The following is a 25,339-nucleotide window of genomic DNA, read 5'->3' as shown; positions in this document are numbered from 1 at the left end:
CGTTGGCTGGGGGCCCCACCCTACCACCATCACAAGGGAGCACATCCTTTGGAGAAGAAATGGGATGAAAGAAAATGACATTTGCAGTGATAACATATCTTGGGTCCAGATCCAGTCTTGGTCCTGAATCATTAGACTTCTCTGAACAAAACTTCATGTTCAGTGGGTTCAAATAAACAACACATAAAGATTCTATTATATGACCCATTTGCCTGCAGTTGACACATGGCAAGTCTGTGTGCTCACTCGTTTACTTATACACCATGTTGCAAGGAGAAAAGAGGCCTGGGTTCTAGCTCTGTGTGATACTGAGCAAAACCAGCCTCTTTTCTGGGCCTCAGTCATCTCATCCCTTCTAGTTCTGACACAATCTGGTCCCACCTCTATTGGTTCAATGGTCTCCAGTTTCCCTACTACTCCAGGTCCCCCTAGGATCTCTGTTCTCTCAAAAGCATTTTTTTTTCCTGCTCGCTCACTCAGAGGATTCATGATGACTGTGGTTGCCATAGGAATGATTCATCTATCATAAAGGTGGCTGCATGAGATCACAAATACTCCAGGGAGAGCTAGAAGTGGGGGAAGTGGTATTCAGAACCAAGAGATAGATCGGCTCTGAAAGTAGATGGCAGCTTAATGAGAGGGGGAGATAAAGTGCGGGCATTTTCTATAACTCTCATGTGCCTGTGCACTTTTCCGAGAGGCATAAGTGCAGATCCACTGTCAGATTTGTCTCCCGTGATCCCTCCCATGCCCACTCAAGACACCTTTCCACAAAAATAGAATGTAACATGTAAGCTGCAAGGAAGCCCCCTCCTCACAGGCCAGTTGATGAAACTGGAAGGTCGAGAGAGCCTGGAGCAATCCCGAACACCAAGTCCTGAGCATCCACTGCTGGCTGCTTATGATAATTCACTTGTCACTTACAAGAAAAAACTGGAGACAGTTTTGAAAGACTTAGTTTTCTACATGGATTGTTGATACTCGAACTTACCATTTTTATTCTTGAGGTCAATCATTTTTATTATAATTCAACTGCCAATACTATAATGATCATTTCCTTCTTTTCTCTCCCTAATAGGACTTCACAACAACCTAAACCCTAATCCCAATCCTAAACTGAGTATTAAAACTCAGTGGTGAACCAAATATCCTGCCAATCCTGTCTATGGACCGGGCCCCCTATTCTGGCCATAGATGGCCACTCTCTCAACCTTAGCCTCGCACAGAACCCTAAGTCAGATGACAGTCAGCCCTTTGTGTGGCCAGGGAGTGACCACTATGATGGAGAACCAGTCATCTCACAATGACCCCACAAGGGCACAGAGGAGAGGACAGGTGGGAGGTCAGTGCAGGTCTGTTCCACAAGGTGCCTCAACTCATTGTACACGTCTTTCCAAGGATAGGTCAGTGGCATTTTTATTATGAAATATGATACATTCATTTCACAGTTTCCTAGCAACAGGATGCCAATCAGCAAACGGTAATTCAAGGATTTATCTTCTTTGTTATGAAGGAGCTAGGAGCTAGGAGCGGGGGCGGGGTGGGGGACAGGGAAGAGGGGGAGGTGGGGGATGTGCAGGAGGACTTCCCAGCATAAGGTAGATCTGAGAGCATGGTTTGAGGATGAGGAAACCAGGCCTGCAGAATGAGGAACGTCAGAGAGTCTGCCTTTCTTCTCGCAGGCTCTTTGAAGCAGGGTTTCATCATACTGCGTACTGCCGCAGCTGCTGGCTTCCTGCTTCCGCATTAATTAGTAGTGTCAGTGGGTCCAATTTTAAATCATATGGCATGTTCTTGAATCACACACAGAGCCTGTTCCATCCACAAAACATTGGCAGCAAAAAACAAATCAGGACAGAAACAATAAACCTTCTCGGCTACTTCCCCTAGCTGAGCTTTGGAAATGCTGTAATCACTAAGTCAGGTGGTTAGGTCTCTGAGACATTATCCTGTGGCTCGTTCCCACTCTTTTTAGCACCTGCAAATTTATTACATAAGATATTATTTTGTACTCAGTTTAATTAGTTAGAACTATTTGTAGTCATTTGAAATACACTCCATGTTGATTAAAATAATTAGTGTAGGGCTACTAAATATTTACCTAAGATATGAATCCAGGGGGAATTTGATAAATTTAATTAGCAAGAACTAATTATTGTTATGATAGGAGTTAGGGTTTAATAAATATAATTACAGAGCACAAATGACGGTTTCTTAATTAATAGATACTAGTTGCAAACACAAGAGCCATTATCATATTTTCATGCAGGACATGCTATTCAGCACACCTTCCAGATGTCAACTGTAACAGCAGTGGTGACTTCCAATAAGAAGAGCTAACACTTATACTGTGCTTCTGCTGTCAGGCACAGTCCTAAGTGCTGTTAGTACATGAACTCATTTAATCCTTACAACAACCCTACTATTGTCCACATTTTACACATACAGAAACTGAGGCACAGAAAGGCTAAGGAATTTGCCCAAGATTACACAGGTAGGAAGTGCCAGAGCTGGCATTAGATCCTGTGCAGTTTAGTTCAAGAGCCCACGCTTTTTACTACTCTCTGTAGCTCCTAAAACAAGCAAGCAAGCAACAACAACAAAAACAAAAAGAGAAAATGTGTGATTGTCAAAAGATCAGCAACCAGAATCAACCCCATGTTTGCTATTCAAGAGATTTTTGGTATTTGCAGATAGCATTTTCATGATTTTGGAGATTCTAAAGAGACCGTGAAGGCACCTGGCCTCTGGCTATCGCTAACTTTGCTGAGGCTGAGATGCAGAAAGGGGAGGTGTTGGAACCGATGAGCAACGTGTGAGCCTTGCTAAATGTTCAGGGCTGTGTCCCAGTAGTCTCCTGTGGTGCGCCCTGCTCCGACCCATTCTGCACATGCATGCTATTGGGAAATTTTCTACCATCGAGGTGTTTGCAAATTAAAGGAACAAGAAACTATCAAGGGCCTACATAATGACTCTGGGCAAAGTTTAGTTTGAACTCCAACAAATCGTGGGTAGAGAACACAGTTTAGGATGTGTAAGGTCGGGGCACCTGGGTAACTCAGTTAAGTGTCTGCCTTTGACTCAGGTCATGATCCCAGGGTCCTGGGATCAAGCACAGCATCAGGCACTGCTCAGCAGGAAGCCTGCTTCTCCCACTCTCTTCGTGTTCTCTTGCTCTTACTCTTGTTCTCTCTCCAATAAATAAATAAAATCTTTTTAAAAAATTACTGGTCACAGATCCTAAATGAGAACCACAAAGCAGTGGTTCTCCTACAAATCAAGTGAGCCCTGTGAGGAGTGGAAACCCAGAGTTTGTGCCCAGCTATCCCTCAGTGTTTCACAGAGCAATGCAGAGTACCCTTGATTTGGCCTATAAGGAAAGTCCTTGCTTTTTTCTTGAGGCTAGAACTTGACGCTGCTCACACATGCTTCAGGCCTCCAAGGACAGCCTGGCCTGTAGAGATCAGTTTTCTAAAATAGATTATTTGACAGCAGAGTATATGAACAGGAAACCAAATATGCCGACTGTTTGCCAAGTGGAGACATCAGCTGCAATCTTCATGTACTGCTTTTGTGTTCCCAACTCTGTCTGGCCCAGAAGTCTCTCCTCCAGCCTCCTGATCTTGGCAGCAGCAATCTGAATCAGCAGCCACCTCAGAGGCAGATTAGAGTGAGAGGTGGGCTATATCCCAAATTAATCTCATGGAAATACCTTATTCTTCACCTTACACTTGTCAGAATGGCTACTGTCAAGAAGACAGGAGATAGCAGGTGTTGATGAAGATGTGGAGGAAGGGAGACCCTCCTGCATGGTCAGTAGGAATGTAAATGGTGTGGCCATTGTGGAAAACAGGATGGAGGTTCCTCAAAAACTTAAAAATAGAAATACTATATGAACTAGTAATCCAACATCTGGTTATTTATCCAAAGAAAACAAAAACACCAAGGCAAAAAATAAATATATATATATACATATACATATATATCTTTACACACACACACACACACACACACATTCACTGCAGCATCATTGACAATAGCCAAGATATGGGAACAATCTAAGTGTCTATTGATGGATGAAAGGATAAAGAAATCATGGTACATATATACAAAGGAATTTATTCAGCCATAAAAAAAGAAGGAAATCCTGCCATTGATGACAACATGGATGGAACTTGCTAAGTGAAATAAGTCAGACAGAAAAAGACAAATACCAAATACCATAGGATCTCTCTTATATGTGGAATCAAAAAAAAAAAATGTTCATACAGAGAACAGGTTGGTGGTTTTAAGGGGAAGAGGTGGCAGGGAGGGTTAGAAGAAATGGGTGAACCACTTTTATTTTAGTTTAAATAAATTGAACAATTTTTTTTAAAAAGGAATTACAAACAGTATTAATTAGCAATAGAAAGAAAGAGAGAAAGGAAACCTGGAGTAATTCTGAAAAAAATATGCCACCTGCCTTATTTTAAAGTTCTTCAAGGTCACATATGCAGGTCACCTTACTTTTAATTGACAGAAATTGCTATAAAGTTTCCCTAGGTTCTGTGCTGAGTCATACAGCAGTGACATTTTCCCATGGTCACACGCTTCTGGATTCTATCCGATATTCAATGGGAGCTCAACCCATGCAAGGCGATCCTAATGAGTCCCAGAGTCAAACTCAGAGCACCTTCAAAGAAAAGCTCCTCCTGTCCTTGATACCGTCCATACATCACAGGTGCCAGACCAGTCAGTGCTTCATTCTATGCCTCACTACACATATTTTGGTCACCACATATGATCCAAGATTATACAAAAGCCAATCATTTTGTTGTAATTGGAAAAGTCACTGCAAATGAATAAAACCACCTTTCTCCTTTCACAGATGCATCAAGTGAGATCCAGAGATGCGGAGTGAATGTGAGCTTCACACTAGCAGAGGCAGGCCTAGAACTCAAGACTCCTGATTCCCAATTCAGCGTTCCCTCCACTGAATGCAAAATGATGTGTTCTTTCTAAGAACACACGTCCTAGAGGCCTCACTAACTGGTATTTTGAAATCTGTTCAATGTTTGGAATGCATGGTCTAACTTCTTCCAAAATGACCACACTATTCACATTAGCCACATGAAGCAAGACCATTAGACTCAACCAGAGCTTCCTTGAGCTTTTTCTACGAATAAGAGTTTGATTGGCTATTGTCACAGGCACCTTTACCCAGATCCTGACTCACATCCTTGCCTATAGCCTTCCCATCAAGAATCCTGTCTTTCACTTGAGCTTCTGGGACATTGGGAAGTACCCAGGCTCATTCATAAGGCAAAATGGGTAATTGTTTTCAAAATAGGCAAAAGGTGGCATTAAGGGAAGGTTGCAAAAACCTATAGAGTATCGAAGGCCCAGGGCTGTCTATTCAAAGCAGAGTTTGGGAAGGTCTGAACAGGGCAAGCCTAGGATCACCTCCCTGGGGCTCAGCCTTGTGTATAAGGAACTGTATTTCTCCCTCCAGTCAATCTGGAAACACAGTTTAATCTAAGGAGAGCTATGTGGGAGGGGAAAAAAAGATGAGAAAAACCAATAAATAGTAAAAACAGGAAGCAGGAAAAGACAGGCCTGGATGTGCAATTCTTTTTGTGCCTGTTAAATGAACTCTGGTGGGGATGAGGAGAGAGAATTATCCTATTTATATATTGAAAGGAATTTTAAATATGCATAGGCAGGGAGAGAGGATCCACAGAGATTGAAATGCAAAACACAGCGTGGCCTGTGCCTCTCCCCTTCTATCTCCCAGTACCATTAGCAAGCTCCTTGCACCAATTTCTGGAAAGCTCCTTCTAAAACTCAGAGCCGTCCTTCCACTTACTCAGCACATCTGTCTTAGAAAAGCAATTCTATTTTTATAAAGAAATGGGCCTTCACTTGCAAAACACCTTGCAAATGTATTCTCTCATAGAAACACAGCTCATATTTCTACACTGATACACACGCATGTCCAACCAACCCATACACACACACACACACACACACACACACACCTCTACCACCACCTTTACTTCTGTCCCACAATCTCCTGGCCACTAGCCACTGAGGTTTTAGTATAGATTTATAACATATGAAAGGAAAGAACTCAGTTGGTTGGCTAGGTGGCTCAGTTGGTTCAGGTCTGTCTTTGGCTCAGATCATGACCCCAGGCTTCTGGGATGGAGTCCCACATCAGGTTCCCTCCTCAGGAGGGAGTCTGCTTCTCCCTCTCCCTCTGCTCCTCCTCCTTCTCATTCTCTCTCTTTCTCTCTCTGTCAAATAAATAAATTCTTTAAAAAATTATTTTAAAAAAAATGAAAGGAAAGAACACCTCATTTACTGAGCTCTAGCCACGGTAACATATTTACATGGCATGGGAAACTTGTCATCATTCAACTGACCACAGTCACTTTGGGAATATGTAAAAAACAGAAAACTGACCATAAATATGTTTTATCCACATTTAAGAAGCAATCTTTTTTTTTTCCACACAAATCTCAACTCCCTTACTAAATTCCCCCACTCACTATCCCCACCAAGCAAGTTTCACCTCCTCTAAGATGGCAGGAGCTACTGTCCTCACTGGCCTCACTGAACAGCAAATAAATCCTAGAGTAGCTGCTGCCAGCCCCCCTACCATGGACCAACACATGGATCCTCAATCCCAAACCAAAGTCATGCAAGAAAGAAGAATTGCTAAATAAAAACAATCCCTTTGTGAATCACCTCACTTGCTCCCCAGCCTCGCAATATCCCTTTCTTCCCTGCATCTCACAGTTACAAAAAGCCCCCACCCCTCTAAAGGAGGGCTATTTGTCTATGGGACTAGGCCAGAGACATGGATATTGCTTTAGGAAAGTCGCCATTCTATGGTCATTTATAGAAGAGTATTTTAAAGACTATGCAGTTTGTTAATGGACCATCAGGACTTTGAGATTTTTATTTTAAAACTTCCATTTAAGAATGAATTTGGAGAGAGTAAAGGGAACCAGGGACAGGGAGTGATGGGAGCCCATGTAACACCCCAGTGCTAGTGTGTTAAAGGCTATATATCCACTCTTCAAGTAGGAGGCGGCCTGGAGCCATCCTGCAGCCTAGCCTGGCCATCCACTCAGCAGACAGGAAGAAGTCTTTGCCCATCTTCTGACCCGTTCCTCAGGCCCAACCACATTCTTCAGAGTTAGCTAACACTTCTTCATCCTTTAAGTTTAGCATTATTTCCTCTCAATATCTGTCTCAAAGCTTCTCTTCTGATGGTTGAACAACTGCAGTCTGGCGGGAGGGGGATGGATGGGTCGGAAAGATGACTATTTCCACACTGAGACATGTGGGGCTTGTCGTTTTCTATGGAAAATCCAGGTGGTGGTGATATAGAGCAAACAGTTGGTTCTCTGGCTCAGATACCAGGACCGAAGTGGGGCCTAGAAGCACCTTGAAAGGTCGCAGCATATGAGCCATCCTGAGGGCATTGATGTGGAAGGGGGTCCCCAGGGATAGCCCAGGCTCGATGCATCCCCAGGAGGCCATTGCACAGAGGGCAGATGTCACTTTCTGAGCAAAGAGACAAAGGCAGAGCTCTACGTGAAGAGTTTTCTGTAGGCCCAGATTTATGACACTGGGACAATATGAATCATCATTGCTGTAATTACGTTAATGTAACATTTCTCACTGAGAATCCAGGGAAGTGCTTACATCTACATTAAGCTTTCAGGCAATCAAAGACCGGAAAAAAAAGCCTGAAAATGGTATTAATGTGTGAAAAACACTTTAAAAAACCCACAGATATCTTGAGAACAACCGAGAAGAATGTTTCACCAGGCTGTCTACAATTCACAGCTCCAGCCTGAGCACAGGCTTCTGAAGACACATAACAATGGTGTCTTCCTCCCTGAGGAATTAGCACCTGAGTCATCCACTGCCTTCAAGTGTGGCACCTACCACAGAAACAACTCTCCCCTTGGCTGCCATAAAATATCTACCTTTCCTTAGTGTTGATTTTCAAATGGGAGGCTGAGCGGGCCCAGAACCCAGATCTCCCATGGACCCGACTATTCCTAACCAACCATGGGGCAGAGGATGGAGCCAATGAGAGCAATAATGCCGTCTGTCTGAGCACCTAGATGTCCACCTCTTCCATTTCCCTGGCAGCCCTCCATGAGGTGATTCAGGCTGGGATCATGATGCTAGGAGATCTCTTCTCTGACAGAAGTAGGATGGTAGTTTGGGGGAAAAATAAATTAGACTAAATTAGTCTAAACTAGGTTGGGCTTTACTAAAAGATAAACTAAGCCAAATCAGACAGAGGTAGGGTATATATGTCTTCAGCAGCCCCCACCTCAATATCTATCTATAAGGACATTTGGGGACACCTGCAGGCATGTGCTTCCGAGTTCTGTTTCTGATGGTGCCATCAGAACCTGCTTTCACCTTCCCTATGCAGTAGGCCTGCCTGTGGCTCTGTGGCCCTCTGTGCTGTTCACCTTTCACAATCCAGAAGGAAGACAGCCTTTCTCATGAGAGCTGACAGTGTCTTTCCCTGGCCTCACATCCAGATACTATGTATGTCCCAAAGGATACCATCCTTGACATATCACCCACCACTGACCCTACCCCAGCTCAGAGCCCCATCCTCTCTTATCAGAATCTGAAATTTCTTTGTGTTCAGGGAATTATCCCTCCAATCCTTCTCACATACACAAATCAGAATGACCTTTCTGTAACATGTATCTGGCTTTGCCAGTCCTCTGTTAAAAATCCTTCAGTCCCTTGGAGGATCCCTGGGTGGTTCAGCAGTTTAGCGCCTGCCTTCCGTCCAGCGCGTGATCCTGGAGTCCTGCGTTCAAGTCCCACATCAGGCTCCCTGCATGGAGCCTGCTTCTCCCTCTGCCTGTGTCTCTGCCTTTCTCTCTCTCTCTCTCTCTGTCTCTCATGAATAAATAAAAAAAAAATTTTTAAATAAATAAAATCTTTAAAAAAAATCCTTCAGCCACGTCATAGATTTCCTGTGCCTGCAGGATCGTGTCGTCGCCCCTTCCATGGCTGACACAGCCCCCATGATCTGGTCCCCCTATCTTTTGTCAGCTGCAGGCCCGGTGCAAGACAGAATGTACCAGACAACTAAGGAGATGATGTGATTTAGGCTACTGCCTTAGGAAACTCATTTATGAATGAGGAACAAATCAAGGATAAAGGAACAGGGCTAGAGTTTTATAGAGGCAGTTGTAGGTCAGTCTTATGGTAGTCATGAAGAATGGAGATGGGTCTATCCAGCAATATTTGAGATTACAGGGGGTTTTGTAGTTAGTTTTTCTTAGAACAGAGAAGAGTGAGGAGATTATCTAACAGCCACTGTCCCTTGGAGCAGAGGTAAGGTTCCGCATTATCACCCCATTTCACTCAACAACTGTCCATTTTCCTCTAGCTATAGACACACTCACCCAACCTGTCTCCACACCCCTGGGACAGAGTTCAATCTGTTCTCTATGAATGAGAAGTGATTCTCTGTCTTCTATGTCTGACCAACCTCTCAAGGTTCAGTTGCCTTCCCCATTAAACCTTAATCAGGGCCTACTTTATCCAGTTGCTATAAGGATGAACAAGGATGATGCAAGCAAAGCCCTTTGCATGGAGCACTGGTGAGGGCTCAAGAAATAAAGACTTAGAGGAGCCTTTCCGGGCCAGGCCCTGCAGATGGAGCTGCCTCCGCTGTGCCCCATGCCAGGCATCTGTCTTTATACCTGAGATGCCAGGGCTCATCACTGCCATTTGTACCTCCTCTCCCTGCTGTCTATTCATTCTTTTTATAAATATTTATCAATCCTCGCCAGGGCTGCAACAGAGAACAAGATAGTCCCACTGCCAGCCCAGGTGGAGATCAGACCTTATGGGGCTCCATATGAGTGCATACACAATCACAATGCAGGGAGATATAAGCAAGTAAAGGCTGGGGATGAGTGCTCAGGGGCACAAAGGCAGACATCTGCCCTAAACCAAGGTGGGCAGGTATCTAGGAGGAAGCAATGGCAAGGCTTTGATGAGGAGGACTCTTCAAATATAATTTGTGAAAGATCTAGAAGTTGGAAGGGGAGAAAGAGGATGGAGTGGGAAGAAGGCCTATTTAGGGCAAGAGAACTTGTCCTACCTTTCTCTGCATCCCTAGTCCTCACACGTATGTATGCACACACACCTCACATTCACACATACACATGCACACACATCCCACACTCCTACACATGCGCACACATGCAGACACATGCATACACACCCCACACTTGCACATATACATGCACATGCATACATATACACCATTGACATACATATACACACAGCCCACACTCACACATACACATGTACATACATCCCCCCAACACACACACATGAATACACATGCTCCACACTCACACATACACGTGGGCACACATACATACATACCCCATTCACATCCACACAGCCCACACTCACACACAGGAACACGCAGATGCTTCCCTCATAGTTTATTGTTTTGCCTATAAGCACCAAGGTGTGAAGAATGAACCTTTTATGCTATGCTTTGGATGGATTGTCTGTGTCTGAATTTTTTGTTTCAGTGCTGATAAGAATCTAAGTCATTAACCCCGCTAAGCACCCTTTTAATTTTTTTTTTCTTAGAACGTAAGTGGGACTAGGACTTTACTCAGAGGAAGAACTGAGGGAAGAACTGAGAGAAAATAAGAAGGTCACATGATAAGCACTCGATAAACATTTCCTTCCCTTGTTCCTGAGCCAAACCTTTCAGGCAGCAAGTGTAATGAAATTTGTGCACTGAGTGTATAGTAACGCTATATTGTCAGGAAGGAACCAGCATTTGGAAAAGCGTGTTCCAAGCATTACACACAAACTCCTGGGACTCAGGAATGATGAGGGCAGGGTTGCTGGTGAATAAGTGTGGGGGTGGACCACTGCCAAGGAATGGGTAAGGGGCGGCCAGCAAAGGCCCAAAAAGCCGCTCAGGGAAAACTCTTCTCCTTGAGTCCCCCTCCACCTTCCACTTGGAGGGATTGCTAAAGTACTATAGATCGGCAACGTAGCAATAAAGCTCACAAGCCCCCACGTTGGCTGGCACTGTGACTGTTTTCAAGAGCCAGTAGCACATGGCATACCACCCCCAGCCACTGAGCATTTTCCATGCACTCTCCTCCACCAGGTGCTTCTCAGCATTTGCAGACATGTCCTAGGCACATGTCGCCAGCCCAGAAGCTCCTCTCACTGTAAGGTCCAGGTCAGCTCACTGCCCCTTTGCCACTGCCAACGGGCACTTCAATGGCCAGTGATGCAGAGGGAATTGTTAAGGATCTATCCAGAAGCTGGGAAAGTGTAACGAAAAGAAGAACCCTTGGGAGACAAGATCTGCCTCCTATTTTGCAGGGTCCTATGAATAATGAAAATACGGGGCTCCTTGTTCAAAAATTATTAGCAATTTCAAGACAGCAACAGCACATCTTGGAACCAAGCCTGAGACCTTCTGATCCTGGGGCCCTATTTAACTCTACAGGTTACACACCCACAAAGCCAGCCCTGCCTATAAGTCACATAATCCAAAACCCTTATTTGATAGGCAAGAAAACTAAAGCCCAGAAGTGAAAACTATTCTCTTATTCCAGTCCTGCACCATGTCAGTGTTCTAGGAGGCCTTCACACTGGGATTCCTTGGCCATGAATTTTTCTTACCAGTTGTGTGACCCCAGACAAGTTACTTAAACCTCTTTCCCTCAGTTTCCACACCTATAAAACGAGGATAATAATAGTACAGACCTCTCAATAAACAATCACAATTTTAAATATTAGTAGTAGCAGTAATAATGGCTGTGATATTACAGTAAATACATCCTCTTTCTCCTCTGAGTGGCCTTTGCTTTTCTGTATTGGGGGGAAGAAAACACCTTCCAGAGGCTTCCTTCTCCCAATGCCTTGATCTACCTTGACATGGTAGGAGGCAGAGGTAATTAGCCTAGAGAAAAGCTAGGCTCTAAAAAACTGGCTCCAGTAGCCTGGCTTCTGAGACTCTACACCATGTACTACCACTCAAGACCGGACTGCCTTAGAAAAGAAAGAAAATCCTGCCATTTGCAACAACATGGATGAACCTGGAAGGCATTATACTAAGTGACATAAGCCAGACACAGAACAACAAATACTGTACGATCTCAAGTATATGTGGAATCTAAAATAATCAAACTCATAGAAGCAGAGAAAGTAGGATGGAGGTTGCCAGAGGCCAGGAGGAGATTGAAATGAAGAGATCATGGTTAGGGTGCAAAGTTGCAATTGTGTAAGACAAGTAAGTTCTGAATATTTCCTATGCAGCACAGCGCCATAGCGAACAATGCTATATCACTTGTACTTAAAATTTGCCAAGAGAGTAGATCTTATGTTAAATGTTCTTATCACAAAGTCATAATAATAATTAATAACAATAATAGGGGTGGATGGAAACTCTGAGAGGTGATGATATGTTTATGGTCATGATTATGGTGATGGTTTCACAGGTGCGTATGTATCCCCAAACTCGTGGAGTTATATACGGGAAATATGCACAGCTTTTCACATGTCAATCATATCTCAATAAAGTGGTTTAAAAAAATGAAGTTCCTGGTAGATTAAAAAAAATCATCATAAGATTGGGCTGAGCTGCATGAGGGCAGGGCTTCTCATACTTGTATCATCTCAAATAGAATGTTTTTGCCAAAAATCTAGATTTCTAGACTCCAACCAAATCCCAATAAACCAGAATCTCCCAACAAGGTATCCAGGAATCTGTCCTAACAAGAACCTATGGAATGTTTATTTATACCAAAGGGTGAGAAACACTGGCTAGGGTTGGCTGCCGGTGCACAGCCACCAGCAAGCTCTCTGGGCTGCATCACCTGCATTCACTGTAGTGTCCTCGTCTATGCCGTTGAACTATTTAGCCCTGTGGTAATCTTGCATGGGCAAGGCACCCAGCAGGCACCAATTAAAGCATCTTGGTTGGTTGTCAGATGGTTCACTGCACACATCTCACATCTAACACACAAGAAAGGCTAACTGCTGGGCCAGCTGGTCAGGCCACTCCATCTGGGCCTTGTCCAGGAGGACTCTGGCTGGGGTCCTGAGAACAGTCCCAAAAACCCATAGGCAGCGCCTTGCTCTCTTACAGCCTCTGCTGGCGGATATCTCTTCATTTCTGCTATTTCCTCAAGCTTCATATCTTACTGCTAATGCTTTTGAGCTCTATTAAAGGGGACAAGGGACATTTTGAGATTCATTTTAAATAAGCTTCAAATGGATGAAGATAGCCAAATGTACAAACTTCCAGCTCTAAGATAAATAAGTTCTGGGAATGTAATATGCAGCATGGCGACTACAGTTCTGTTTCATATATTTGAAGGTTGCTGAGAGAGTAGACCTTAAAAGTTCCCATCCCCCCAAAAAATTATCTGTAACTATGTATGGTGATCACATCAACTAGACTTACTGTGGTGATCATTTTGTGATATATACAAATATTAAATCACTGTTGTACACCTGAAACTAATACAATGCTATCTGTCAATTATATCTTAATAAAACTGGAAAAAAATTTCTCCCACCAGATACACAGGCTTATATATTGCTTCAGTATGGTTATGTTATCCTGCTGGTCCTTCGTACCAACTGTAACAAGCAAATGGCAAACAGTCCTCACTGTAAAGTTTCCTGTCCAGCCCTTTCTGCCTGTCTGCCCTGCTTCCCCTAGGGAAAGGGGGAGAAATCCATTTGAAACCAGGATATGGTCATCACCAGGATGCCTGAGTGTTGCTTTAGCATCCTGCACTAAGTCCCTCTCTCCCGGCACCCAAATATGCCCTCTTTCAAAGCAGTTAGTTTGTACTTTTCCTTTATAATTCTTCAGAAAGTTGTCAGAATTTAAAACTCATTTTGCTAACTTTTTTTGGTTGGAGTCTCTAATAAACCCAATCTCATCCCATGGGTGCTGTATTTACAAGGAAAGTGAAGGGGAAGCATGGGGATGTCCTAGAACATTGCAGGGAAAGAAGCGGGGACCTGAGAAAATGTGGCTTATACCCCCAGGGACCCTCACGGGGCTCTGGAGCCTAGATCCCTGCTTTAGGACATCCTTGAGAGTTGATGTCAATTCAGTAAGCCTCCCTGAGTGGATCCGAGCCTGTGACCACTGCCCACCCCCAATAGAGCCCTTCCTATAAGTGCACGTGTTGCATCCATCAGCACCAAATCTTCCCTACAGATCATGGAAGTAACCAATGTAGACAATGACAAAAATGGGTATAGTGTGAGTGAAGAAATATCATAGGCCCACCTCCTGAAAGCTTTATTTTTCATTATTTTGTTTCATAGTACTTCTCTTCAGGTTTTATGCTGTTTTGTTTTTATCTACTGTTTTATACTACCACTACCATTTAAGCTTTACAAGAGTGGGACTATAATTTGCTTTGTTCACATTTTAAACATCACAAGATGCAGAGGTGCTTAAAATGTGGTTATTAAATGAAAAAATGAACTCATTTAACCTGACCCAATCTTAATGAACCCCCACAAAGTGATATTAGGTGCTCTTCAGATGATATAGAATATTTAATGAAGACGAGCGATATGGAACTTGTCAAAATTGTTCTTCTTTAAAAAGTCAAAATATACATAAATACATTACTTTGTTTGTTCCAAAAAAGAGATAGGCAATAGTCTAAAATGTAACTGTAACACTGAGAAGCATGTGGCAAGTGGCAATGCTCAGAGGAAGGAGACACCGGGTCAGGGGAGATGTGCTGAATGTGGGGGGTCAGCTCCTGGGTTATTAATTGAGAAGAACCTCTCTTCTGAGACCTTGCAGGCTAGGCTGAGCGCCCTTGCAGCCTTGAATATGCTGCCAATCATGGCACTTGCCATGAGTTATTTTAACACCTTTGTACTTACCCAGGAACCCATGAAAGACCACGTTTTATTCATCCCTGAATCCTTGAGCTCTTGCACTCAGTAGGTTCTCATTAAATCTTGGCTAAACAAATGAATTGGCAGGCTATGGTGGGCGAGAGGAATGGAGGGAGCAAAGGCTCATGGGATGGAATTGTGTAAGTAGACAAGGAGTATGTGCTTGCCTGTTGTTATAAATGAGACCCCTGAGCAATTCAAGGTCATAGTGACAAGAGGCATCTTAGATCAATGGTCTGGACAAAGAGCTGCAGTGAGAAACCATCCCTCCAGCCTGAAGGTAACTTTGTGGCTGTACCTAGGGCATTAAGTCATAAAGACATCTCTGTTTTCTCAATAGTTTTGTGAAAAATGAATCCCAATTTCTACATCTTTCTCACTGGGGTTTTCCCTACACATCAAGAAACAAGTGGGTTCTAGCTACAGGGAGGGAAAGCAGGATTGTGCTTCAGATAATGAGATTCTGGGGTGCACGTATAAACCTTGGGCAAGTAAGAAATGCTACCAAAATGTCAGGTCAGAGATGGGGTGGTCATGGCAGCAGCTCTTCCTCCTGCTCTCTCCTCCTCACAGGATTTCCAGAAGAAACGGACCCTTGCACTTTCTAACAATAATCTAAACCAGAGGCATCTGCTTTCATCTTTCTCAGCTGAAAGGCCTTTTAAGCTCCCTACTGTTTGTTTTGGTTTATTACTGAAAGGCTAAAACCATAAAAAAAATCATTGTTGTGGGTATTTTCCAGTTGAGATGAAATATTTAACAAGGGTAAGGTGGGGAGGAGAGAGTTTGCAGAAAATACCATTTTTTAAAGGTCAAAAAATGCATAAACCTATTACTTTAATATTTTTTGTTCCCATGAGAGACAAAGTGTTCAGAGCCCTCCCCCCACTTTCCCCCAGACTTCAGCACACAAATGCACACACATGTCAGGTCTGTCCCGAAAACACAGCTATGATCCTCTTACAGCCCTTAGAATCTTCCATGGCTCCACCCAGCCCAGAAATGAGATACAGTCTACTATCCAGCACAAAAATCCAACCACAGTCCAGCACATTTAGTTGTACATACTCACTGACCACGGGGTTCTCAGACCCCCTCTCCATTTCACCTGTGAAAAAGATGTATCCTTGTGCATATTTTCAACATGTGGTTTTACCTCCCTGCACCACAGAATCACGCCAGTCTCTGTTTGAAATAATCTCCCTGCCTCTCCTTTCTCATCCATGGTGACACATCAAAATCCTACCCACGCTTTCCATACTTAGTGCAATTTCACCTCCTCCAAGATATCTCCCTGGTCCCCCCAGTCAGAGCCCTCCTAGCAACACACGGCCACACTGGCATCTGTCCACGTTGTTCTCCCCTTTTAGGATGAGTTTCATGAGAGCTGGAGCCATGGTCTGTATAACTTGTGTCCCCCACTGAACACCATGCCTCCACATAGCGTGCACTCTATTTTTTTTAATGACTGAATTCATGAAGACATGAACAAACCCTTTTGTCTCTGCAGCATTTGCTCTGCTATTTGGGTAAAAATTAAATCCTTAGAACATGCCAAAGCACTCTACATAATGGATGCATCTTCTGATTGGATTATAATTAAAATAAGATTTTTTTTTGTAATAACATAGTTACCTCGATTGGCAGAAGGGAGATGGCAGATGTAATGGATAATTGATGAACAGTTTGAATGTTGCCATAACGTATATCCTATTATGTTTCCTGTTTCAGAAGAGAGCTTTAGAGGAACATCCCAAGAAGCCGCTGTTGAATTATCATCCCCAAGTGTGGCCAAATTATACAGTATGAGAAAGTCAAAACTTTCAAAGAGCTGACATAGGACACAGAGCAAGAAGGCTGTGGGGCAGAAAGAACATGGAATTTCCTTAGGACACCAAAAAATGGCATGCAGGTAAGCTCTAAGCAGCCCAGAGGCATAGGCTGCTCTGCACACATTCTAGATCTGGCTGGTCCAGTACAGTAGCCATCAACCATATGTGGTTGTGGAGCACCTGCAACATTTGTAGTGTGAATTAAAACGTGCTGTGAATACAATAGAAGTCCACACTGGACTTTGAAGATTTAGGAATGTAAACTATCTCATTAATGATTTTTTATATTGATTGTAGGCTGAAGTGATAAAACATTGGATATGTACAGTTAAGTAAAATATACTATTAGTATTCATTTCAACTGCTTCTTTTTACTTTTTTAATGTAGCTACCAGAAAATTTAGTATGACATATGGGGATAGCATTTGTGGCTTGCATTATATTTCTATTGGACAACACTGTTCTAGACTAAGTTTTCTATAGGGAGTAGGATGTCAGTCTTCTCACACCCTAGAAGGAAAAAGAACATCATTCATGCTCACAAAAAAAAAAAAAAAAAAAAAAAAGAAAGAAAGAAAAGAAAAGAAAAAAAAGAAAGAAAGAGAAAAAGGAAAAAAAAAGAAAAAGAAAAAAAAGGCAGATGCCAGAACCAGCTAGCTTTATAATGACACGAGAGTCATTTTCTGGCCAGATGTCCATACTCATTTTTCTAGAGCTCTGAGGCCTGGAACTGCCATCTGAGTCTAAAGAGTAATAAATAAACAGTGTGACTATTATCACAGCCTCAGGATCGCTGACCATCTTAAGCCTTAAGCAGGAAAAGTGCCAAGAAGTATTTATCATATTTGGATGTGTGAACAAAAAAAAAAAAAAAAAAAGAGTTTCTTTAAGCAGGAGCGGTCATGATTTAACTTGTATTTTTTTTCTATCATTGCAGGGCTCATTCATATTAATGGTTTATTTGACCTGGTGTCTCTAAATGGGCTAGTAAATATGGCTTAACTGATTCATTGTCAGCTTTGGATACCATTTGCAGTGATGATTGGGCCTAATTTCTTAACAAAACAAACAAATGAAAAAAAAAGCTCAAAATTAATGTATAACCAAAAGGATCTTCAAAGACAAAAATTTTAACCATCACTTTGCTTCTTCATTCTAAGTAAACAGATTTGGCATAGCAACCTATCATGAGCCACGTGGCCATGTGTACTCCTGGGCAGGTGGCAGGTGTGGGTGGGAGATGGGGGAGGATACTTTGAAGGTGAATATGCTTAGTATCAACAGAAATATCTTCACTATAATTGACTTAGCCCTCACTTAAGTTATGCTTATCCAAAATCTTAGGTGGTATATTTGTTATTTATTGCTATGTGACAATTACCTCATAACTTAGCAGCTTAAAACAATACCCATTTATTATCTCACAGCATCTTTGGGTCAGGAGTTCAGGTGTGGTTTAGCCAAATCTTCCAACTCACAGCTCTGCGATCAATCAAGGTCAACAGACAGTGACTGCAGTTATCCAAAGGTTCAACCAAGACAGGATCAGCTCCCAAACTCATAAATACTTTCATGTATGTACATATGTATGTATGATAATGAGACAATTCTTACAAATATTACTAGTGCCTTTTCTATGAACTGGACAAATGACTTACCCTGAATCTATACCTGTTCACCACTCCCTTATCCTACCTCAGTGCTCCTTCCTTCTCCCCACACACATAGACTTTTAATCAAGCATAAATTTATTTCATAAAAGACTGAGTCAGAAGTTATGTAAAACCAGCCACTCTGTATCACATGTGAGTTCTACCAAAAAAATAACTTTGCTTGTAATGCAATTCTTTGTGAGTTTTCACTTGAAATTATACTAACAAATTAAGGACCAAATAGGGAGCAGTCCCTTGCAAGCAGAATGTTAATGGCCTCTGGACACTAAGTTATTCACCTGTTTGGGGAGAGATTGCCAACCAATTCATTCCACCCAAGAAACCACCTGAAGAACAATCGAACTGAACATGAAGTTGCAGCTTTTGAAATAACAAGGAAAGGCAAAGCCTTTTAGGACAGGATGTGTTTTATTTCTCCCATACATTTCTGTTTGTTGAAGCTTATCAAATCCCTTCACCAGTCAAAAGACCATGAGGGTGGAGCTGGGAATTTATGGCAGAGAACAATGATCAGTGGTGGCAGCACGATTCAGGGCAGACATCCTTAGTAGTACCTTGCGTAGCAGGTGCAGCAGAAGGAAGTCTGGGCCCCAGGATGAGCCACACGTTGAAGTCTCTCCCTAACTCACTGCCTCCACTCTGGTCCTTTTGCCTAATCATGAGGGGACTCCGGGACCCAACATTCTACTCCCCAATGGCTGTAACATCACATTTTAGTTTTACTGCAAAACTCATTTGTATTTTGATTATTTATAAAACCTACCCATTATTTCTTTGCCTAATTAGATCTGACTTTCATATATATAGCCTTTTACTGATGACTCAGTTATGAATGACCTCAGGACCACTGAGGATGTGTGTCTAGTTTTTCCTGGTCAAAATGGCCTCAGATTTTTGTGTTTTTATGTTCATGTACCATTTCCTATAGCTTTGCTCTCTCCTCCCAAAACTGGGCACCGGCAGTCATTTCTACATATGGTTAATCCACCTGATCAGAACTCTCTCCTGTATGCAGCACACAGATACTTATACTCACATTCCCCTCAAGCAAAGTGCTTCCCATTGGATGTGGGCTTGGGGGAAAAAAATACAGCAACAACAGAAGATATCTATGCAAAATGAGTTCAGAGGTTTTGATTAAAGATCTCAAGGTCTCTCTTATGAGTTTAACACCATCTCTACCTTTATTGTTAATTTGCAAGGATTCTCACTTACAGTTAAACAGCTTTGCCCCTAATAGCTAAAAAGAATGGCAAAGTCTGGATAAGTGATTAAAGCTCAATTTACCCCTTAATTTTATGCATATCTAATAGAGGTTGGTGTATAGGAGGGTGTATGTGTGGGTGTGCATTGTGTTGTGTTTTCCCTGCACATCTCCCACTCCATCATCTGGGATCAGAATACTGACTCATTACTGACTTTACTCCTCACATCCGATCAGTCACCAAGTCCTTATGATTTCACTTAGAATATTTTTCAACCCCATCTCCTCTTGCATATTCTCTTGACCATGGCTACATGTATTAGTTTTCTGGGACTGCTGTGATGTTTAATTTTATGTGTCAACTTGACTGTACCATGGGGTGCCCAGATATTTAGTCAAACATATTCTGGGTGTGTCCTGGAGGCTGGTTTTGGACGAGATTAACATTTGAAGCAGCAGACGGAGTAAAGTGGATGGTCTTCCCCAATATGAGTGGACCTTAGCCAATCAGTTCAAGGCCTTTATAAACATGAAGGGTGACCTTTTCTCAAATAAGGTTGAACTCCTCCTGCCTAACAGATCGAGGTGAGATGTCAGGGTTGTTTTGCTTTGTTTTTTAAGATTTATTTATTTATTTATTCATGAGAGACACAGAGAAAGAGTCAGAGACATAGAGGGAGAAGCAGGCTCCCTGCAAGGAGCCCGATGAGGGACTCCAACCCTGGACCCTGGGATCACGACCTCAGCTGCAAGCAGACTGTCAACCACTGAACCATCCAAGCATCTGAGACATCAGTTTTTTCCTGCCTTTGAACTTGAACTGAAACACACTGGCTCTTCTTGGATCTCAAATCTGCTGGCTATTGGACTCGAACTTGAACCATCTGCTCTCCTGGTTCTTAGGCCTTTGGGCTCAAACTGGAATTACACCATTGGCTCTCCTGGGTCTCTATCTTGCCAGCTACAAGGACTTCTTAGCTTCCATAATTATATGAGCCAATTCCTTAAAATAAATAAGTAGATAGGTAAATAGATATATCCTGTTGGTTCTGCTTCTGTAGAGAACTCCGACTAATATAGCTGCCATAACAAAATATCAAAGACTCAGCAGCTTAAACAACATAATTTTATTTTCTCACAATTTTGGAGGCTGGAAGTCCAAGATCAAGGTGTCAGCAGGTTTGGATTCCCTTGAGGTCGCTCTCCTTGCCTTGCAGATGGCTACCCTCACATGGTCTTTCCTCTGGACATGCTCTGCCTGGTGTGTCTCTTGTGTCCTAACTTCTTCTTTAAAAGCATCAGTCAGGGATGCCTGGGTGGCTCAGCGGTTGAGTGTCTGCCTTCAATTCAGCGTGTGATCCCAGGATCCAGGATCGAGACCCACATCGAGCTCCCTGCAAGGAGTCTGTTTCTCCCTCTACCTATGTTTCTGCCTCTGTGTGTGTGGGTCTCTCAAGAATAAATAAATAAATCTTAAAAAAAAAAAAAAGTATCAGTCAGAGTGAATGGAACCTATCCTAACAGCCTCATTTAACTTAAGTCTTTATATAAAGACCCTATCTCCAAATACACATTCTGAGGTACTTCAATAGGGCTTCAACATAAGAATTTTGAGGAGACACAACTAAGTCCATAACAATATGGCTTTTGCCTTAGTTTATGGAAATAATCTTCTACGATTTTTCCCTCCTCCACTATCACCACCTTCCATCCATGATTATTAATGTTACCTTTCTAAAATGCAAATCTGATAAGGCAGTTTGTTTAATTTGGGCTCATAGATCCTTAATGCTTCATTTCTTATAGGACCCAATTGGAAGTTGTTAGCCAGAAACTACCAGAATATTCTGGGTCTTGCCTCTACCTTTTCTTTTCTAGCTTCATTGCTCAACATTCTTGCTCATTTGCCCAATATCCTATTTGTAGCTACTCAAAACAACTCTCTGAAGAGAACATGTTTTGTTTTGTTTTTCAACTCAGAGGCTTTTTCAACTATATCCTTGAGATTTGCAGCCTCCCTGAACACATACCTTCTGGCCATTGCTACATAATTATGAGTAGATGTGAATCTTTTTTTCCCTGATAGAATAGAACTCCAATATTGCTTTTTGTCCAAATAACAAACCATACTAATTAGTTAACCCATTAAATATTTGTTGGGGATCTACTTCCAGTCTGGCCCTTTTCTGCAGACTAAACTTCCCAGTCTTGGGAGGTGGGAAGTATACATGACCTAATAACAATAAAATATAACAATAAAATTTATACTCTCTTGGCCTTCTCCAAAAGATGGCCAATAGAGATAACTCATTCACATCTATTGCTAAGGATTTAGTAGAATCAACGGTTTAAAATAAATTGAAAAACACTGTCTAATAGAATAGCAGCTTTTCTTCTGGTATAACATATACAACCAACCAGTATAAGCCAGCACCTGCAGTCCAAGATTTGCCATCTAGAAGTGATATCTAGAAATAACACAAGTGTGACAGTGTAAAGATTCAGACTATCTATCAGGACAGTGATTTCAAAAGCTCAGTGTAGGTGGATTTATAGGACCAATAAGCCACCACTGCCATATTCTATAATAAAGTAATATAGGTCCCAAGAGAAGTGTAGGGAGCTGAGGACATTGTGTGCATATGGTTATGTGGATAGGGGTGATAGGGTTGGGGGATACCCACCTGCTGAAATCTACATACTGAAAATTTCCAATACAACTTCAATACCTTAAGTTAAATTAAGGCAGTTAAATGCCATCAATCAATTTCTCCTTCCCTGTCAAAATAAGGCACAATATCACTATTGTTAATTGTCTGAACAAGCTGCTTACATGGAGAAATAATACCATCACAAAAGAGATCCACAATGCCTTCCTTGAATTTCCGATTTTAATTTTTTTTTAAAGATGTTAAGGTCAGGTGAGTAACATTTCACCAAAAGGAAACAGCCTTTTTTTGAGTTTTAACTAATTGACCAACCTAAAGAGAACAAGCACAGGGTAGAGTTTCTATGGGGAGAAAATATGCAAGGAGATTTGAAGAGGTACTATTGGTTGGCTAAATATTACCCTTATAAGGTACAAGGGAGAACTGATGAAGTCATGGTAGAAAAAAAAATCTTACCAATAATTTCCAAGCTGTCAGCACAGAGGCCATAACTACCATATACAGAGAAAGTATGCAGACATGATATATTAATTTCTGGGTGAATGACCAGACCACATAGCTCTGGGTGTTCTAAAATGTGAAGGCAATTGTTGTCACAGCATTCTTGGAGTGATAACTCATGTAATGTTGCCCTGTTCAGGTGATGTTAATGGGGGCTGAAATGGGAATAACATCCCCAGGAAGTCCCCCATGGTCCAAACGATGGCAGTGCCTGTGAATTTTTCTGGTCTACCGCTCAGCTATGGGGCCAGTGTATTGAACCTTCTGTTTTGAATGCATCCAACCTTGAATATGAAATGATGGATCTCCTTAGATTTTAAGCCCCCGACACTTTATTCCATTAATAAATATTCATTTTCCTTTTCTCCCTTCAGTAGCATTTTCTCATCAATCATGGTTGAAGCCACAGCTGTGAAATCCCTTTATCCGTTACTGTTCATCTCTACATGATTCTGTGTATCCTTACAAAATTATGGAATTATTGAAAATTGGGTGCGAACCTTTTGTTTGGTGTGGTTTTTAATTGTCATTGAGTCCGTGTTTATTCCCAGAATGAAACCACTTTGTTATTTTTTTCTTCATTTTCTTCTAGTACATGTATAAATCACTCCATTGGATTCTACTGTCTTGTAAAAATAAAAACGATCCCCAAATGTTCAAGAATTACTCAGGGACTATTCAGTGTTCAATATGTCAAAGCAGCCAAGACAGACAGTCAGGAAGAAGATTAGAATCAATGAAGAAAAATCCATCCCGGGCACAAGTTGTCCTGCTGCCAGCACTGTCGGGGAAAGGCCTGCTCGCTCGGCACTCTCATTACTGGGAGAAAAAGTCTTCAAGCATGAGACCAAGGAGGAGGCCACAATCCCTGCTGCCTGAGTTCTTCGGACAAATCCACAGTCTATTTTGTCAAAATGGATACTCCCATGGAGTGGCCGTCTGCTGCGCGGTTTTAAAGAGCTCCTCTACGTCTCTGCTGCCTCCAGACAGGGATCAGTCACCTGGGCCCCAACAGGAGCTCAGCCATTACTCAAAAAACTGGAATGCTAAGATTTCCACTTATTCCCTGCTGACTACCAGCATCAGAGGCTCTCTGCCTGGGGCAGGCTTTCTGCTCACTTCTGCTCCCCTTCCCCTCCTTCCATCCAGGGTTGGATATCATCCAGTCTCCTCCTATCCCATTCAAGCTCCTTCCACAACAAGAGGAACATTAGAAGGTTAACATCTGCCTGGATTTTAAGGAAGAAAACTTGCCCAGGTGTTGATAGAGTTGATAATAATAGATTAAAGTTGTAAAAATGGGATAGATGAGCACACTGCAAGCTGATATTGCATGAGCACCTTCTGTGGGCATGGCCCTGTGCCAGGCTGCACATGTGCAAAAGCAGCCTCTGGAAGCTATATGGTGGCTACAAAGGGTGAAGGCAGGAAAGAAGAGAGCTAAAGCAATTGGGGCAGAAATTGGAGAAAGCTAGGGATAGACTGTTCCTAATGCATGCTAGGCACACAACGGCAAAAGGAATCTCAGCCTTAGCATCTGCCTGATGCTGAGATTTTCTGGAAGGGAAGTAAACTCATTTCTTCTGGATGGATGACAGGGACTGCCTGACCCTCCACCCCCAATCAAAGACTCCCCAAACTCCTTAGAGATGAGTGACAAGGGACATGTATCAAGTCAGCTTCCTCATTAGCAGATCAGAAATGTAAGTCCCAGAGAAGATAATAAACTAGCCTAAAATCATGCATTCAGGTGGCCACCGGCTAAAAGTGACTTCCACGACTGGGAGCCATGTCTATGGGTTTCCATTCCTAGGCTCTTTCCCCACACAACTTACCTTAAGTGGGGATGATACAGGCAATGGGTTGATCCTTCCTACTGAAAGCTACATGTCGAATACAGTTTCCATCAGCCTGAAAAATAGAACCAGGGTGGCTGCAAGACTTAGCCAAGAGACCCCATGGCATGTTATTGAAATACAAGGTTTTTAACAGAGACCTCCACAATTATGTCTCAGGAAGTCACACCAATACCTATTATGGTTTTGAGAATGTGACTTGCAGCTTTGCCCCGGTTTCCACATTTTAAAATAAGACAAACTACTGCTCTTACAAAGATGTTCAGTGACCAAATTAATGATTAATTATGAGTACACAGAATTTCATGGAGATTACTCTTCAGTTTGACATTATTACTTTCAATAAACCTGTTGTTATAATCATGCGTCCAACAAGTAAGACTAAATATCGGAAGGGTTTTTTTTAACTTAAAAGATGACAAATGCAATCTGAAGAAAACAAATATAGTAAAATCTCATAAAGCATTGTACAGTTATTCTTGACATGCACAAATCTCCAATATCAGATGCCCAGTGAGATAGTTTCTGACAGGCTTCCAGTTCTTAACCTCGTGGCCAACAAATACCAGCTGCTGGCACCCTCCCCAACCAACTATGAAGACACCAGAGGAGAAAAAAGAAGCTTGTACATTTAAGG

At 42.3% G+C, this 25,339-nt stretch overlaps 2 long non-coding RNA genes across 3 annotated transcripts in view; one reads left to right on the top strand and one right to left on the bottom strand.

The window, feature by feature from the left end:
- Positions 1-16,150, bottom strand: part of LOC144281154 (uncharacterized) — a 164,473-nt gene extending 148,323 nt beyond the window's left edge. Inside the window, exon 1 of the long non-coding RNA XR_013349600.1 lies at positions 16,036-16,150. This is a non-coding gene — a long non-coding RNA (uncharacterized LOC144281154). The remainder of the gene's footprint in view (positions 1-16,035) is intronic.
- LOC144281153 (uncharacterized) lies at positions 1,109-25,046 on the top strand. 2 transcript variants are annotated; one of them, XR_013349599.1, is made up of 5 exons: positions 1,109-1,403; positions 4,868-5,031; positions 16,699-16,879; positions 18,227-18,385; positions 23,224-23,351. It is a non-coding gene; the product is annotated as an uncharacterized LOC144281153 (long non-coding RNA). The 2 variants fall into 2 exon arrangements; XR_013349598.1 differs by having other exon boundaries at positions 1,120-1,403; positions 18,227-25,046.
- The last annotated feature ends 293 nt before the right edge of the window (positions 25,047-25,339 follow it).

Source organism: Canis aureus, chromosome 12, assembly GCF_053574225.1.
Source record: "Canis aureus isolate CA01 chromosome 12, VMU_Caureus_v.1.0, whole genome shotgun sequence".
Classification (NCBI taxonomy): Eukaryota; Metazoa; Chordata; class Mammalia; order Carnivora; family Canidae; genus Canis; species Canis aureus.
Note: the sequence above shows the minus strand (reverse complement) of the source record. Positions and strands in the feature narration are given on the sequence as shown.